At 38.8% G+C, this 17,657-nt stretch overlaps 1 protein-coding gene across 1 annotated transcript in view; it reads right to left on the bottom strand.

The window, feature by feature from the left end:
• Positions 1-8,328: 8,328 nt before the first annotated feature.
• The window catches only part of KLF12 (Kruppel-like factor 12), a 450,697-nt gene continuing 441,368 nt past the window's right edge, over positions 8,329-17,657 (bottom strand). The window contains exon 10 of the transcript XR_001514057.1: positions 8,329-17,657. The gene's annotated coding sequence lies outside the window, so the exon portion shown is untranslated.

Below are 17,657 nucleotides of genomic sequence, written 5' to 3'. Positions count from 1 at the left end.
AAAATAGCACAGTCACAGGAGGGCAGTGCTTGCACTATCTTTGTTCCTCCTCTTAATTCAAAGCTGCCCTTCTCAATACATTTATAGATTCATTCTAAGTTCATATAGTTCATACGGTTCATATTAAGGTGTGATAAGGCTACCACTTTTGCCCTTCCAGGCTTGTTGAGTAAGTAAAAGAAGTCTTAGGCAAATAAATGCAGTCTAATGTGTAATTTCAAACACCAAGTGAACAAATAGGGAATATATACACTGGGGAGGTGGGCTAGAAGGGGTATTGTTAGCTGACCCCAAAACAAAGTAGTCACCAATCTGTGTATGCTTCAGGCAGGTATTGTCTCATCCTTAGGTAGCTGTGATGTCCTTTGTCCCCACCATTAAAGCCGACATTCACAAAGTGAAATATTGCCTCTACTTTTACAGGGAGACCACTAGGAGATGGCTCCAAACCCCATGGGAGGCAGTGGTAATGACAAAAGGCCCCTTGCTTTGGATCTGATTGAGGACCAGGGCATCTCAAGGACAGAGTGTTCTGAGAGAGGCAGAGGGACCGAGCCACCTGTGCGGTGTGCTGGACTTTCACCCAAGTTCACAAAACAGACAGGTGGCTCCTGCTTCCTTAGGGAAGGAAACACAGGGAGGCAAGTGGCAGGAGTTGAGCTTTCTATATGTTCCCTTCCCTCCTGAGCTGTAAAGTGGGCATGCCTTCCCTTCTATGAACTTGAGAAGCCGGGGATGACAATAAAGCTCTTCCTGAAGTGACTTTGGGGCAGGCTCCGCACCGTGAGCTTCATCTATGACATAATCACGTGGACACCACACAACCCCGGAAGGTGGTGTTCCTGCCCCCAGTGTTAAGATGGGCCTCCTCAGGAGGAGAACTTGCAAGCACCACTCTGCGGAAAACTGAATAACCATTCGAAAACCACTTCCCTCTGGCCTTAAAGCGAACCCTCTCCCCGCCGTGCTGACAATTTCAGTGTCTTCAACCTTCTGTAACAGAGCCTGTAGCTCTACCACTATAGTTTTATCAAAAGTTTTTTCCTTAACCTCTGTCCTCAAAACACAGTTACAACTTTAAAAAAACAAACAACAACAACAAAAAACACCTAGCTCCTTTGGCACAAATGGAGAAGAATCTATTTCCAAGTTTGGTCGAAAGTCTTTTTTCTCTCATCACGAAAGCAAAAATGCCACATCACACCCACGGTCAGCCTCTGACTGGGGCCTCTCTGTTTTCCTTCCACACATCAAACAGGTCCTATCTGTGAATTGACGCCAACAGGCCGATGGCATTTTCTTACGGGACAGGAATCGTTCACTGATAATCCATTCAAAAGAAGCAGGATTATAAGAAATAAGATGAGAGAGTCCTCCTTTAGCTGATAAGGAAGGAAAGAGGCGGCAAACACTGGTGCCTACTGGGAGCTTTATGGAGCAGTTGACCTTGAGACCCTGCTGTATGTAAAGATTAAACTGCAACTTCTGGTTAAGAGATTTATAGAGTTTTACAAATACCTCGGCCTCAATATTTGTGCCTTTATCTACTTCTGAACTTTATTACTGCTCTGTGTCCAGTGATAAAGACAGAAAGCCAAGAGATTAAACGATGAAAAAGAGTCAGAAGGTTGCCTTTGTCATTTTCGGTGTCCTGAAGGCTTTAAGAGAGAGGCACCGCTTCCACCAGTTAGAGATCTACTACCCCTCGCCTCACACAGGTGACAACAGCCACCTCATCAATAAAGGCAAAGACAAAGAGGAAGTGGTCGAGAGCTATGGTGGAAAATAGCTAGGCGATGGCTCCCAGCTTGTTGCACACACAGAATCTAAATAAATACTTCATTGGATACATTCAGCACCCTGGTGAATAAATATAGTTACACATCATAACAAAGGGACTCTTGCTTTGATTTTATGTGAATAAGGGCAGCCACATCAGTGTCAGAGATGCATTTTTTTTTAAATATACTTCTTTATTGATTTCAGAAGGGAAGGGAGAGGGAGAGAGAGAGAGAAACATCAATGATGAGAGAGAATCACTGATTGGCTGCCTCCTGCACACCCCCTACTGGGGATCAAGCCCGCAACCCAGGCATGTGCCCACGGCCAGAATCGGACCTGGGACCCTTCAGTCTGCAGGCTGACACTCTATCACTGAGCCAAGCCGGCCAGGGCAGAGATGCATTTTTAAAAAAGGAAATGCAAAAATGTTTAGGCCCCATGTGGCCTGAATGACTTTAATATTACAGAATCCTTCACAAAAGACAGGAAATGACAATATTGGAATAAAGTACATTAATATTGGAATAAGAAAGGAAACATCAACTAACAGTGTGAGGAGGTGGCCTCTTTCCACTTGCCCTGGATGTGAGGAAGTATTGTGTAAGCTCAATCCTTGCTGCTCCTGAGGTGCCTAGTGTCGCAGGGGAAGCTACCAAACCATGTGAATGCTACGACTTGAGGGAAAGCAACCTTTCAGACCAATATATTAAGTTTCTAATCCCCAGTTCTACCTGCTCAGCAAGAGCTATAGTCAACAAATTTTTTATTTTTACTTGAGGAAAACAATTTCTTTTTCTTTTTTCTTTTGGTCTATTCTTTAAAATGTATTTTTAAATTGTAGTTGACATACAACGTCATATTAGCTCCTGGTGTCCAACATAGCAATTACACATTTATTTTCTGATTCTAGTGAACTTTGTGTACCAACTATCATTCTGAGTTTCAAAACTCTTTTCATCATGTAGTATGTTTTTAAAACCCGACCAGTAGTCAACTAATCAGATGAAAGCTATTTCTAAATAGACACTTATGTGAGTTATGATATCAATTTAGGGTTTTCCAAATGTGAATTGGCTTAAAGATTTTCTTTGGAAAGATGCAGAAGTATTCAAGTCACAGAAATAAAAAGACATTTTTTAAAATTGTCATAAGACTTTGTGGATTGAAATAATGAAAAGTGAATCAGATGCTAAAGAGCGTAGGCACTGGCAGAGAATCTGAGCAGAAACTTTCAGGTAAATTGGCACCTTGTAATTTTAAAAATTTTTGAACTTTTCACAATATATTCATAAAAGTCTATTTTCTAATGTTTGAAAAATGGAATTTCCTACTTTACCATATGTATATAGATAAGAAATTTCCAGTGAAAGAAAATGGAATGCAATTTGATAAGCCAGCTACTGATCTTAATTTGACATAAAAAAATTTAATTATAAGTTATTTCACTATGCTTTATTTAAGAAAGCATAATATATATATAGCAATGAGTATAATACACATAGTCAATTTCTTAAATTCTCTCTCTCATATAAATATATGATAGTGAGAGAATTTAAGAGATTGACTCACATGATTGAAGAGGCTTAGTGAGTCTAAAATCTGATGGGCTGACTGGAGACTCAGAAGACTTGCAGTCCAAGTCTAAAAGCAATCTGCTGGCAGAATTTCTTCTTGCTCAGAGGAGGTCAGTCTTTGTTCTATTAGGTCTTCAACTGATTGAAAGGGGCCCACCCACATTGTGGAGTATAATCTGCTTTACTAAAAGTCCACTAATTTAAATGTTAATATTATCCATAAAACACATCCTGAGTAATGCTTGACAAAACATCTGGCCACTGTGTCCCAGCCAAGTTGACAATAAAATTAACCATCCTCATGGATAAGTTGGTCAGTGTGGGAAACAAGGACACCTGGATTTTCTTTATTTTTTATTTTATTGTTTAAAGTATTACAAATAGTAGTATATATGTCTCCTTTTTATTCCCCATTGATCTCCCCCAGCCTCCCCTACCCACCAGCATATGCCCTCACCCACCCCCAAGCACAGTGTCTTGTGTCCATTGGTTATGCTTATATGCATGCATACAAGTCCTAGAGGTTAATCTCTTACCCCCTCACCCCCTGCCTTCTCACTGTAGTTTGACAGTCTGTTCAATGCTTCTTTGCCTCTGTATCTATTTTTGTTCATCAGTTTATAATGTTCTTTATATTCCACAAATGAGTGAGATCATATGGTATTTATCTTTCGCTGACTGGCTTATTTCGCTTAGCAAACTGTAATTTTTATGTTGTGTCACACGCATGCCCATGTGTACCTAACTAAAATCTGCTCTTTGTCTTCTGTTCTCTTCCCTTTCTTTCCATTCTATCATACCATAGAATGTCCCATTCCATTCTTTAGTTAGTTTTTGAAAATGTTCATTATTACCAAGTAATTGGATTTATTTGCCAGTAATGGGTCAATTTACAAACAATGAATATATAATTGGATTTATTTGCCAGTAATGGGTCAATTTACAAACAATGAATATATAATTTACAGGTGTGCACATGCACGTGTGTGGTAAATCAAGGAGGAGGCTGACAGGACAGTGAACAGAGAGCACAATTCAGACCTTGAAATGATCCGTAAAGCAAGAGAATGAGGAGATTGTGACAATGCCAGCAGCCCTGCCTCCCTTCCCCAAGTGCCGCACACACGCTCAAAGTTCACAGAAATCTTGCGGAGAGCTTTGATCTTTCATTGGGTATGAAATTAGGGATCTGATCATCTGCATTAATATGGATCTAAAGGGTCATGGAGGCCTTCTGATTACCTGTGTTACTAAAGCCATTTTCCATACCTTTAAACTTCTATAACACCTCAGGCGGTTCTGGTAGTGCCTATCCACTTATATTTTATACTATAGAAACTGTGTACTTATCTACTAATAGGCTATAATCTATTTTTGGTCAGAGATTATGTCTTACATACAATTTTTGTGTCCCATATCAAATAGCACAGTACTTATACAGTGTAATAACAAATATGTGCTTTTTCTTATTTTATGTACACAAAACTTATTACTACTAACCATAACAACATTGACTTGTTATTAGTTATTAAACTTTGTGAAATTTCCTAACCATTTCTCCATGTTTTAGACATTCCAAACATATAACTTAAATGCCCACTTAAGATGCATAATGTTACGTATATCACGAAATAATCAACATCAATGCCCAAGTGACTGTGCGGATTTTTGCTGAACATATTAAAAAACAATGGCTCCAGATAAGCAATGAAAGGTGAAGTAGGCCTACAGACCCTAGTTCAGCAACAGAATGAATTGGCCACACTAGCGTAAGCCTTAAGGCCCCTGAAGATGACTAATAATGTCAATCACGTCTACCCTATTACCTGGTCTATGGTCAAGTTTAAGAGTTCAGAGGAGTCTGAGGCAGCAGCAAGACTACCCTAGAGATTCTAGAACTGACCTGAATCTTTGGTGCAGTCTGAAAGCTCTAAGGAACTTCAGACATCACAGTAGCTCATTACACAGACTTATCCTGCCTTGCAATCCAAACAATGGATTGTAATGTGTGCATGTAAACTGTAGCTATACTAAGAGAAAAGGAGGCATTATAATGGCCATACTTGTATTTAAGTAATTCTGGGGTATTCCTTAGTGAACCTGTGTTTAACATACCTGCTGATGTCACCATGGCCTCATAAAACTGAGCTTCACACAAACACACATACACACACATTTAAACAGTGAAACTATAAAAGAAAAAGATAATGTAAAAGTTGTTTCTGCACAAAGAAAATTTATTTTAGAAATAGACGATCACTCAAATGCATGACTGTGTAGGCGTTCATTGGTGAATTTAGACTAAACAGGAAGTGATGTAAATTATAATTATTACACTGCTGGGAGACAAATATATTAAATCCAGACAGCACTAGGACAAAGCACAAGGAACTCATTGTGTTGAAGGAAAGCATGCAACTTTGGTGGGAAGACAATGCACTATATGGTATGAAAATCATCAGTGACCATTTGGGACTAAAATAATATTTTAGGGAGTGTAATTTTGTTCTAGCACTGAAATATTTTTTTTTCTGTTTGATAAAGCCCCAAGGTATTCTAATATTAAACACATTGCTGTTTCCGTGCGTTTAACTATTTCATGCTGTTGTTTTATAGTCGTTAACTTTGAGAGAATAAGGAATAATGAAGCCATCAGTGCTTAGATTAGAAATCTTAGATCTGGTGAAACATCCAGAGCAGTGGTTTTCAATCCTCATGTTGTGATGACCCCCAATTTCATTGTTACAAATTGAACATAATTAAAGCATAGTAACTAATCACAAAAACAATATGTAATTATATATGTGTTTTCCGATGGTCTTAGGCAACCCCTGTGAAAGGGTCGTTCAACACCCAAAGGGGTCGCGACCCACAGGTTGAGAACCGCTGATCCAGAGGAAAGGTGAGGATTGTGGAAGTTACAGGATTATCTAGCACCTATATAATTCCACTTATTGTTGAAATATCCAAGAATCAATTGGTAGAAGACATATTGACAAATATTTATCTTGAGAATAAAATAATGTTGTGCTCTATTCCATGGCATTTGTCTCATTGGTCTATCCTTAGGACAAAACCTCATGTGATGAATTGGAAAAAAAAAAACACACACACACATACAAAGAAACAAGCATGGCCAGCATGGGTCAGTGGTTGAGCATCAACCTATGAACCAGGAGGTCATGGTTCAATTCTCAGTCAGGACACATGCCCTGTTGCAGGCTCAATTCCCCGTAGGGGGCATGCAGGAGGCAGCTGATCAATGATTCTCAGCATTGATGTTTCTCTCTCTCTCCCTCTCCCTTCCTCTCTGAAATCAACAAAAATATATTTAAACAAACAAACAAAAAACAACAACAAAAACCCCATTCAAAACAAAGCTAGAATGCTGGTTTGGCTGCTTGCATGGTTTAAAGAGAACTCTCAGAAAATCAGGCCAAAGACATAAATCGAATGCCCACCTTACCATTTTGTTACAAAGTCATATCCAAAATGAGGTAACTGAATGAATTAGGTTCCACCCTCCAAGTTGCTACCATGCTTCACCAGAGTGTAGAACAGGATAATTTATTGGCCCCTGTCTTAATGGGATATTTCTAAATTAGCAAAGCTAAAGCCTTCACAAATAATTTAGCCAAAATGTGCTGATGGTTTATTGCCTTAATTTCTAAACAATCTTAGAATTTTGTAGTGAATTATTTCTGTTGTCCAGTTGATGCTGATAGCTGTAAAGTGAAGCTCTCATTGGGAGAGAAAAATCACTCCCTGAGGACTCTTTCCTAGAGCTCAAAGCAGCAGATTTGGGAAGTCAAAGCCCCAGTGCACTGATCCTCCCAATTGATTCGAACGTAGTGTGCTCTGATGGGAACGCAGTGTGACCAGCAGCCTCCTGGCTCTCACCGCACAGTGTCTTTGAGTGGAACAGAACAATTTCACAGAACTCATCGCTCATTTGGAAATAGATCTGACCAGCGATTTAGTTAGTCAAAATTAATTTCAATCTCTGATTTTTATGTTATTAAACTACACTCTGGTTTGTGGAGTATGAAATGAAGGATAGTGCTTTGCTTGATTTATTTCTATTAATTTGTACATACACAATCAAAGGTATTTGTTGAAAATTTCTATGATACTTGTTGCCATTAACTGTCTCTTTCACCTTTGACCCTGCTCTCTACTTCCATTATTTTCCATCTCTTAACCCATAGCCATTTCGTGGACACCAATACTTGAACCAGACTGACTAAGAAAGTGGCCTGAACTCAGTGCCTCTCTTTTTCATCTGTAAAATTACCATAATAGCAGAACGTAACTCAAGATTTTTACAATGAAAAATGGGACACATATAATGCTTAGAACACTCTGGAATCTAGGAAGTACTTAAATGTTAGTTATTATCTATCATGTATCACCATTCTCTGTAATTGTTAGTATTTACTACCATATCCTTTGTTAAATGGATTTTCTAGTAGATCTTCAGCTGAAGAACAATCTATAGGAAGATACTTTTTTAAGTGCTTATTTTAGCCAACTACTTAAAATTCTACTCATTAATGGCCTTATTTTCAAAAGCCTCTACAATCCAGTTCTCTTTAAAATTTACAGAAATCACCTGGCCTGGGCATGTGCTTGATGGATAATTCTACATTTAAATGACACATATGAAGAATTATAACTAATGGAGATTCAATTTTAGTCCATGAAAGATGTATTTTTTTTATACCACTTCCTACTTCTGGACCTTTTTTAGGTTTACATTCATTAAAATATTGTTAGGAATCCCTCTTCAGGTACTGGCTGTTATGAAATAAAAATCCAGTTCATTTTTTAATGTAGAGTCTATCTAGTTCTGTGTTTTACATTACTATAGAGAAATGGTAAAACTTCTCATAACAAAGGTTTAATTAGAATGGTTAATAGCTATGATTTCAAAAGTGTCTGAGTCAGCCTTAGTAATAATTAGGGAGTTTTGTTCCATACAAAATGCTTTATTTAACCTTCATGCCTTCATTCAGATAATTATACAAATGCATACAGTTAAAGGTTTAAACTCTATTTCAGTTCACAGCTCAATTCATAGGAAAGTTGAATACAGAAAAGCAATGCACCAACAGAATATGTCTGAGACACCATTAAAAACGATAACACTTGTTCATTTAAATCTCTGAGAATAGACTGGAATAATCATCCTCTGAGAGAATCTCATTAGGAGGGTCTCCCTTTACATTATCATAGGGCCCAAAAGAAAAATCACCATTTTACAGTAAAAGGAAAAAAGCTCTGAGTATATTTACAATACATACACTATACATAAATACAAGAACAACACTCACATAATATTAATAAACTTATAACAGAGTCTGGCTAAACACTACAGAGTATATAAATGCAGAGAAAACTATTGGGAAATTAGATCTGTAGATAAGCTGGAGAAATAAATTCATTTGTAATTAAAACTCTGAACAGAAAACCAAATGAAGATTTGGAAATGAACACACTTGCTTGCCAGCATCATTGAGGGGGTTGGGGGGTTGTCCTCTAGTGGGTATGACCTACTCTGGGCACTCGAACTCACTGGGGTTAGAGACCCAAGAGGCTTTTGTAAAATTACATCCGACACGTGAATCAGATGCAGCACATCTATTCAATTTGCTGTTCAGGGGTTTCAAGCCTAGAATAACTGCTTTGTAGCCTAAAGGATGTTTTTGTATTTTTACACAGATAGGTCCTGTAATCCAATCACCATGTATAATGAGCTCAGTGTTAAGGAAAAGGAAAAAGATGCCTGCTTGATTTGGCCAAAGATGATATTTTTCTTTAATCCCACGTATTTCTTTTTTTCAAAGATGACTGAGAGATTTATTCAAAAGAATATGACTCCCCCCACCCCCCCACACACCAAAAGCAATGTCTAGACTACTACTAATTATAACTAAGTCATTTTAAGTGGCAGGTGGGTATCTTAAAGGTGGTCTGTTCTCATCGTTTCACAACACACAACGTTCTGAGTACATTCTTCTATGGACAAACGTGAATTTGCTGGTTTCTCTTTTTTTGTAAATGAACATGTTATGATACACATAATTGCATTATGATGCAGGATGACATCATACATAAGACGATGTTTTCAAGCTGGTTTTGTAAGTAGTTATCTCAGTTCCACACAGAGTTGGTTTGCCATGTGATGCAATGTGTTTCACAGACATGAACAAAACAATACAGCCACCGTTCCGTGTTGTGGGGGGATGGTGATTTTTAAAAATGAGCTTTCAAACAGAACAAATTGTGGACAGACAAGTTGATAGGAAAGAGCCTTGAATATAGGCACCAGTGCCCCAGTTCAACAATACCCATCCAATGTAATAAAGTTTGAGGAACAAAATAGATACTACAGTCTGGATGTAATTACAAAATTCTGCTATGGGAAAACTAGAAGCACAAGTAGGGCAAAAGCATTTTCTATAATGTTTTATGCAGCATCTTTGGAGCATGAAATTAGCGGAAAGGAAAGACATTGATATGTCCTCAAAGTATCTTACTTTTTGATTACTTGGACACTTTTAGTAGTAGAGTTTGACCCAAATGCTACTCTTCCATTCACCCTCATTTCTCAACCAAAAAATCAATCTCCATAAAAGTCTTGGTAAGCTTGCTTTGGAAAAAGCAAGATATAATAATTCACACAAAGAGTCATTGGCTCTTGCTTTACACAAAGAGCAGACTCCCTTGTCTGAAGGATTTTAAATGTCTAGAGATGAAGTCTAGAATGAAAAAAGTACTATTTCCACCATTCATCTCTTTTTGACTCACTGAAAGGTGTGGTTTTGTTGTTGAGAAATTATTGCTTGTGGAACCCAATTATCTGGGAAGAGAGCCCCCCTCCGAGTGGGGTGTGCACACCAAACACTGACTTTCTGCACAGGAGGGAATTTGTTTATGCAGGTTGATCTCTTCTCTCAGCCAAGTAACAGGGAGAAAGATCATAATTCAGGAGATTCATTTTCAGAAAAAGAAACACCATGAGAAATGACATTCTCTTAATGTTTTCTAAGTCCATTAGTACTTCTATGAATCAATACTGTCAGAGACCTTGTGATACACAGAAAAGGAGGAGGGGATTTCATTTCTCTAATGTTGGATAGCTTCTCACAAAAAATTCAATTAAACTAACAATACGATAAACAAATTATTTCTAAGATTATTTAAAACATTCCCAGGTGGTGCTGTTAGGTGAGAATTCTGAAAAGGAATGATCTGCATCTCTCCTTGCTCATCGCCCGAATGTTTATGATTGCCACCTTATTAACAGCTACTAGGAATGGGCTGTTATTAACAACTAGTTCCATGGAGGTCAACATTCCCAATGCCCCTTAAGCAGCCTCTCTCTGGCAGGGCTGTAGAGGTGTAAAGGCTTTTAGTACATCTAAAGAAATGCACAGAATGGTAAAAAAAAATAAACAAACCCCACTCTGGCTAAAATGCTACAAAGTAGGGGAGAGTTTTGATGATTTTGGATCTTTAGGCCAAACATTTAGGAGGATGGTGATATGAGGGTACTGACAAATTCAGGGAGACGTCTGGTTATTGCAATCTGCATATACTAGAAGACAGATTTCAAATATTCTGTTCCACTGTCATGTGCTATAGCATGTCCCTGTATCTTACTTGGAAAATATGATAACTATGCATTCATAACAAAAGCTACTTAAGAGTTAGATATGGAAAGTTGGCTGCTGGGTACACAGGTGCTAGGTGCTGTGGTGGAAAGAATACGGCCTTCAGAGCCAGAGGCAGGTCGCTTCGCATCCCCACTTTGCCATTTATGATTTCTGTGTTTGAGGACCACACAGCCTCTCTCAGTGCCTCGTTTACCATCCATAAAATCTGAAATTGTTGTACAGATGAGAGGTAATGTGTCTTAAAAAATTAGCTAGTACAGGGCTTGGCACATGTAAGTGTTTAATAAAGAATAGTCGTTGTTTCATAGCTTGCTGACCTTTTGACCTTTCATGTTCTGATAGTACTTTCAGACAACTTCCAGAAAGCAGCCCAGTCAGAAGACTTGATTTCAGTAAGGTTAAGGCTTTCCTTTGACAATTAATTGATTTTCCACCTTCTCCGGGCTCATTTCTTTCTTTCTGAAACTTGGAGGAGGAAGTGGTAGAGGGCTTTCTAGGCCTAGGGTCTGGTTCTGGAGAACACCGGGCATCCGGGTCATTTTCACTGTCTACAGCCTGAGTGTTTAATTACCGTCATGCTTTTAAATTGCTCTTACCAAATGTTTGGCTCTAAAAGAGTATAATTTTACCGATAGCCCTCAATAGCTTGTTTGGGTGGATTTATGCTGAGATGGCAGGGCTGGAGAATTTCCAGGGCTCTTGTCTACCCATATAATTTCATTGTATGTTTCTATTCATAACTCCACTTTTAGCAGTTAAATAACGATAGCTCAATGTTGTGAGGTTCTAAACGTAAATCTGGAAATTTCCAGGACGAACTGCAAACCTTGGCTTAGTTGATGTCAGTTATATCTCAGTAGACATTTTAGGAGATAGATAATTGTGTCAATATTCATTCCAAAAATGGTTCTTCGATGAGAACAGAAAATATCAGGGAAAAGGGAAACAAAGATGGATTTGTGCATTTGATATTAGTAGATAAAGTAAGGCAAACAAATATCTCTAATGTTTTGCTCTAAACAAATTGGCTTCTGTTAAATAAACAAAACTTTTTGAGGCACGCTCAGTGCTTCCTAAATTTGGGGCAAATCATAGTGAAGTTTTTATCTTAAAATTGTAACTGCCATATGCCATAGTGTATGTTGAAGATAGCTTTAATATTCAGGTTTGCATTCTGACGTTCTGTAAGACTGATTTAAGAAATGCCAACATAAACAAGATTGGGTATATATAAGAAGACACAAGAGAATTTTTTTGTGGGTGTGTGAACAGATCCAAATTACTGTGTGCATATATGCATGCATTTCCCAAATGTAGAGGAAAAACCCAGTCTGAAGAAGAATTATTGCTGTGTAAAAGTATAGGAATATCTCATTAGTCATAATGTTTATTGACAGGCACTTTCAGCTTTTAATCACTTCGGAAAATGGGTATTAGCTTATTTCTATTGCCAGTATAGATTCATTTAACATGTGGCCGAATCCATAACACTTAATCTTGTCAAGATGTAGCTACTCCTAAAAAATATACCCTCAGTAATTAAACAAGCATAAACACCAACACCTGTATAGTTTTCATTTTTATCAAGAACTACTTGGTTGAGGAGGAAGATAACAGAGAAAAGAGAACAATGGCTAGATGCTTCTCTTTAGCAGAAGCAAAAAGCTGTGCAACTGTTTCCCCCTTTTCAGGTAAAGACATTTAGAGTTTGGAATCAGTTGTCTGCAACTTAAAATGATTTCAATGTGTTTTAAACAACCCTGGCTGAATTGAGACAAGTGGCCACTCCATTTGTCAGAGCACAAGGGATGTGCTGTGAGAATGTGGAACAGAGTTCCCATGGCAATATCGCTAATCGTATGTAAGATATACAAGGCATATCTGAACAAGTTTTCTTTTTTTTTATTGTGATGAAAACTAGAAGCTCTTTTTCCCAACATACTTCATCAAACTATTTACAACCCCTGTAAAATTTGTGTTTGAAAATACTTTTTCCACTATCACATATGTTTCGAATACAGCAAAATATCTTCACTCTATTTTTTAAAGATGCAGTATCCTCAATTTCATTTTCTTATGAAAATCTGAATTTCTATTGCAATTGCACAGTATTTAGCACACTTAAAGTACCAATGGACATGAGTTGCTAAACAGACATTACTCTATAATGAACCTGTGAAAATATAGCATTTAAAATTTTTATGTACACTTCTTAACTATAAAATGCAGGCCAAGTCATATATAGCATTATAAGCGGATTCCCCATTAAGGTAAATAACTTACATTTGTAGACAGTATGGATTATTACAAATTCATTCTTTTAAAAAAGTCTTCTGTTGATATTTGTGAGCCCACTGGCTGCTGCATATACAGGTGTGAATACAGGTATGCATGTATCAGTGGTGCCTGTGCAGGTAAGTACATGGCAGTGTGAGGATAAGTAGAAATGTAATATGGAAGACATACCTTACCAAACCTCATTTTTAAACAAAACTAAATCAAAGCAAAAGGTTTTTTAAATGAGATAACACTACCTCAGAATAACTGAACAAAGAGATTTGGTCAGTGAAGTTGTAGAATACATTTACTCCTGAAATCTATAGGCATTAGTAAAGACCAAAATCTGAGACTGGATTATGGACTATGAGCATTAAGGCTTCCTGGGCCTATTATGATGCATAAAAGACATGTCCAGTCCCTTATATGAAAGTCATAACTCAATGTATCATTCATGCTGGTATTCTTATCACTGCTGAATTCTGTCAACCCTTACTATCAATGCTAAGACACCTTTATAACAACATTCTGGCCACATTTCTAAGCAGTCATAACAGCATAACAAAGGCGTATTAATACATTTGAAGGCCTCACCTCACCAGATTTATTCAACTGTTGCTTTGGTAAGTATAATAAATAAAGTACAGAATAGGAATACTGCATCTTTATCCATATACATGTTGTCATTCTAATGAACTGATTCCATAAATGTAGAATTATACTTAGGTTTGAAACACAAATGGCAATTCGAAGTTTTAAAAGGTTGTATAAAAATGAACACAGCTTTGTATGAGCTATTCAAAATTTCAACCATCATGAGAATGGCCTTTCTAATCTAGAACTGGCATTGTAAACACTGTAGCTTTTTGTAAGATCCTTTCCTCCCCCAACAATCCTCTTCCTATTTTCCACTTAAACTGTAAAGTGAAAAAAAAAAAAAAAGTGCTCTTTTCCCCCATTGTGGTTTATGTTACTGTTACTCAACTGCTTTTTGGAAATAAATGTCCAATAGTGCTTTGTAAAAGTAATGCCAGGCAGTAGTATGATCTTTACGGTCAAGTCATTAGGAATTTCAGTCTAAATGCCGTAAGAGAATGTAAGTTATCCAGCAGGCTTCTCCGAGTCCGCACACAGTTGACAGGATGGGGCCGGAGGAGGATGGGGAAGTGTGAATCTCTTTCTGACAACTTAAGATCAGAACATGAAGAGGAAATCTATTTAAACCTCAAAGCCTGAACCTTAGTGCTTTTCAAATCATGTGAACTCCCTTGAACTCAGTCTCCACAATGCAGAGAGATAGCCCGGTCTCCTGTAGCTTCTCAAGCCATCACTGGCACCCGTGTGTAAGTTCCCAAACATGCACACATGTCCAGCTGCAAAGTGGCTGACCAGCCTCAAATTTCAGACCAAAGAACACTTCTAGGGAGGGAACATCTGATGGGTCCTTTGGATTCTACTTATTCTATTCGTTATCTACTGTGCTTTTAAATGAGGCTAGAATGGACATAAAACTACGTGGAGGGGGCTATTCTTTGCCTAAAGACATTCCTACTTATAAAGCCAATTCCTTCTCTCCCAAACCACTTTCCTTTCCATGGGGGAACATTTGTAGAAAACTCAAGTAAGTTTGAGTCCTGGGGTGAGAACAGCAACTCATTCACTACTTGTGCTTGGATTCCTCCTTAGAAGTATAGACACGTCAAAGAGGGAATGGTGTTAACACTGACAGGTTTTATCAGTTATCTTACTGTCTCAGTCTGGTTCCCCCTTTCAGAGGATGAGGAGAAAAATGCACTTTCCTGAGTCTTTCCTATGTTATTATAGAGGAGCAGCTCATTTAGTTCTGGGCTAAATTTAAATCAAGCTGCCACTCAGGAAGCTCCCACTGCCTGTCAGTTTCATGAATTCTAAAAACTATTCCTACCTGTAACACCCTCAAGACATCTCTCAGCAGAGAGCAGGATTGGCCCTTCTTATGAGAGGAGTTAGGATGAAATTCAGCCTACACGTCACCTGAGCGATTCACCTACTACCTGCCAACTAGGTTCTGGGACTAGCTGAGAGGGTTCCCCACTCTGTGCTCTTTGCTGCTGACCAATAACCAATGCTGGCATGCCTCAAGCAACCCTTCTCTATTCCAGGTGGTCACAGGCAATGAGAAGTAGCAATTGCATACAGTACAGATAAAAAAATTTTCCAGTTGGTAAAAAAAAAAAAAAAAATCCCAGTGCTTGGTGGGTAGTACTGATCGTGTAGCTAAAGAAGCTATTTGTCAATAGAATTGCAGCCCTTGTTGGAGGGAAATTGCCTGATGAATTTTTCAGACCTGGCAGAAAATGCAGAGCACATATTTCTAAAGACAGAATTTGACCTGAAAATCATTATGCTGTTGCTTGAACATTAAAAAATAATTCCTTTTAATACCATCCAACACAAATTGTCTTTGTTTCAATGTTTATAATCCTTGCTTCATCAGAATAAGATTAACTGAATTAGAAGACGACCCTAAAAATAGGATAATTCTGCAACTGGAAATTATTTCAGAATGTTCAAACAGTTAAAAATGAGCTAGTAATATTGTGAGGTTAATTTGTGCAATTCCAAAAATCAAGTGTTTTTAATGAAAATATATTGCAAAAGTCTATATGCTGGCAACATTTGTATCTAAGCTATAAAAAATCTTAACAACAATAATAACTAAAAACCTCACCAAGCCCCTTAACCACATAAAGCTGAAAAAAACCCAGCTTTTAGTGGGGGGAAAAATATGGTAATTTTTTTGAAAGAATGTTTGTTGATAATGTATTGCTTTGTTTACTGTATACTTTGCTAGATGCCAAAAAGGCTCATAATTTTAGGGGGTTGACAGGACTGTAATTTCCTCTCACCCTCAGCACAGGATGAGTGGGTTCAACATCCCTGCAGGTGCCAATGCAGAACCACCGGGTCCTGACACAGTGTAGAAGAAACGAAGTCTGTATAGAAGAACCCACTGGAGAGTCGCGTAGCCTTGGCTTCAAGTGAGGAAACGAGCACCATGTCAGGCTTTCCTCGGGGAGCACGCCCTTGCTGCTGACTGTGTTCCAAGGGGAGCTGACCCATTAACCCAAGAGTTAACTCCCTGCTATGCCTCCCTGGCCTCGTCACCAAATAACCGTTTTCAAACAAGAGAAGGGGAGCATAATCTTTAATTGTGGTAGTCAACCTCGCAGGACAACAAACAGCAGAAAGATTACCTCAGTGCTGTACATGTAACCAAGACCTCTAAAATGCTGGGGTGTTTTTTACAATCCCTTTAGTAAGTATGAAAATTGGTAACGTGAGTCCTCAGTGAAGTTATTGTAGGAAAGTCCTTTTATTCGTTATTGCTTTTCTCCTCAGGAGGCGCATTATTTCCATCTCTGCTTTGTCTGATTTTTCATGTTCACTGACTTTGCCTGGGCAGCCCCACCTCTCCTCACCTTGGTGCCAGTGTGTCTAAGAAAGTTTTTCCCTCCCCCCTGATTCCTTGTAATCAAATCCTAGGGGCAGGAAGAGATGATGCCTGGGTGACAGAACACTGCAATTTGAAGTGGGGCAGTAGTTTTTTAGACAGGCTCTTCCTATTCAACCACAGAACAGCCCTGTGCCAGTCCATGCCAGGGCAGACACCGGGACCAGACTCCGACTGAAATGTCGCCGCCCCTCTGCGTGAACAGATGAACAAAACAGAATCAAAACAAAACCAAACAAAAAACAAAAACGATCAACAACAAACACATGAAAGACTCAATGTTGGTTTTCTTCAGGGCATGGCATAATGACAAGTCGCGGGCGCTATCTAGCTGCTGCCATCGCTATTGCAAAGGGCTGCCTGAGTGCCCCTTTCTTTTCAGAGGATGGAACCTCTCCAAGAGCTCCTTCTTTCCTACGTCCGTGCTGCTGGCTGGTAACAGATTGGACGGGGGTTCTATCTCACTCAGATGGTAACTGAAATTCCTGTAAAAAGAGGTTAGGGGGCGGGATGATGGGAGAATCATCCCCAATGCGAAAGGTCTCCGCTCTAGGCCATCCATTTGTGGTAGATGACCTTTACAGTATCAATAACAAAATGTCTGACAGCTCAGAAAGTGGACAAGCTACAAACATCGTTCAGGGGCAGAGCGCACAGCACGGAAAACAATGCCCGTCTCTCCCGCATCCGTGTCACCGATCTCCCAGGCCAGCGTGAAGACGGGTCTCGTGGAGTCGCGATGGGGGTTACCTGCAGACGAAAGGAGAAGTGTTCCTTCTTGTTCCTGCTCTGGTTTCAGACATCGTGGGATGGTGATGCCCTTTTGTGTTAACACTGTGGAGGAGTCAGCCC

This window comes from Myotis davidii, unplaced genomic scaffold (assembly GCF_000327345.1).
Source record: "Myotis davidii unplaced genomic scaffold, ASM32734v1 scaffold10, whole genome shotgun sequence".
NCBI lineage: Eukaryota > Metazoa > Chordata > Mammalia > Chiroptera > Vespertilionidae > Myotis > Myotis davidii.
Note: the sequence above shows the minus strand (reverse complement) of the source record. Positions and strands in the feature narration are given on the sequence as shown.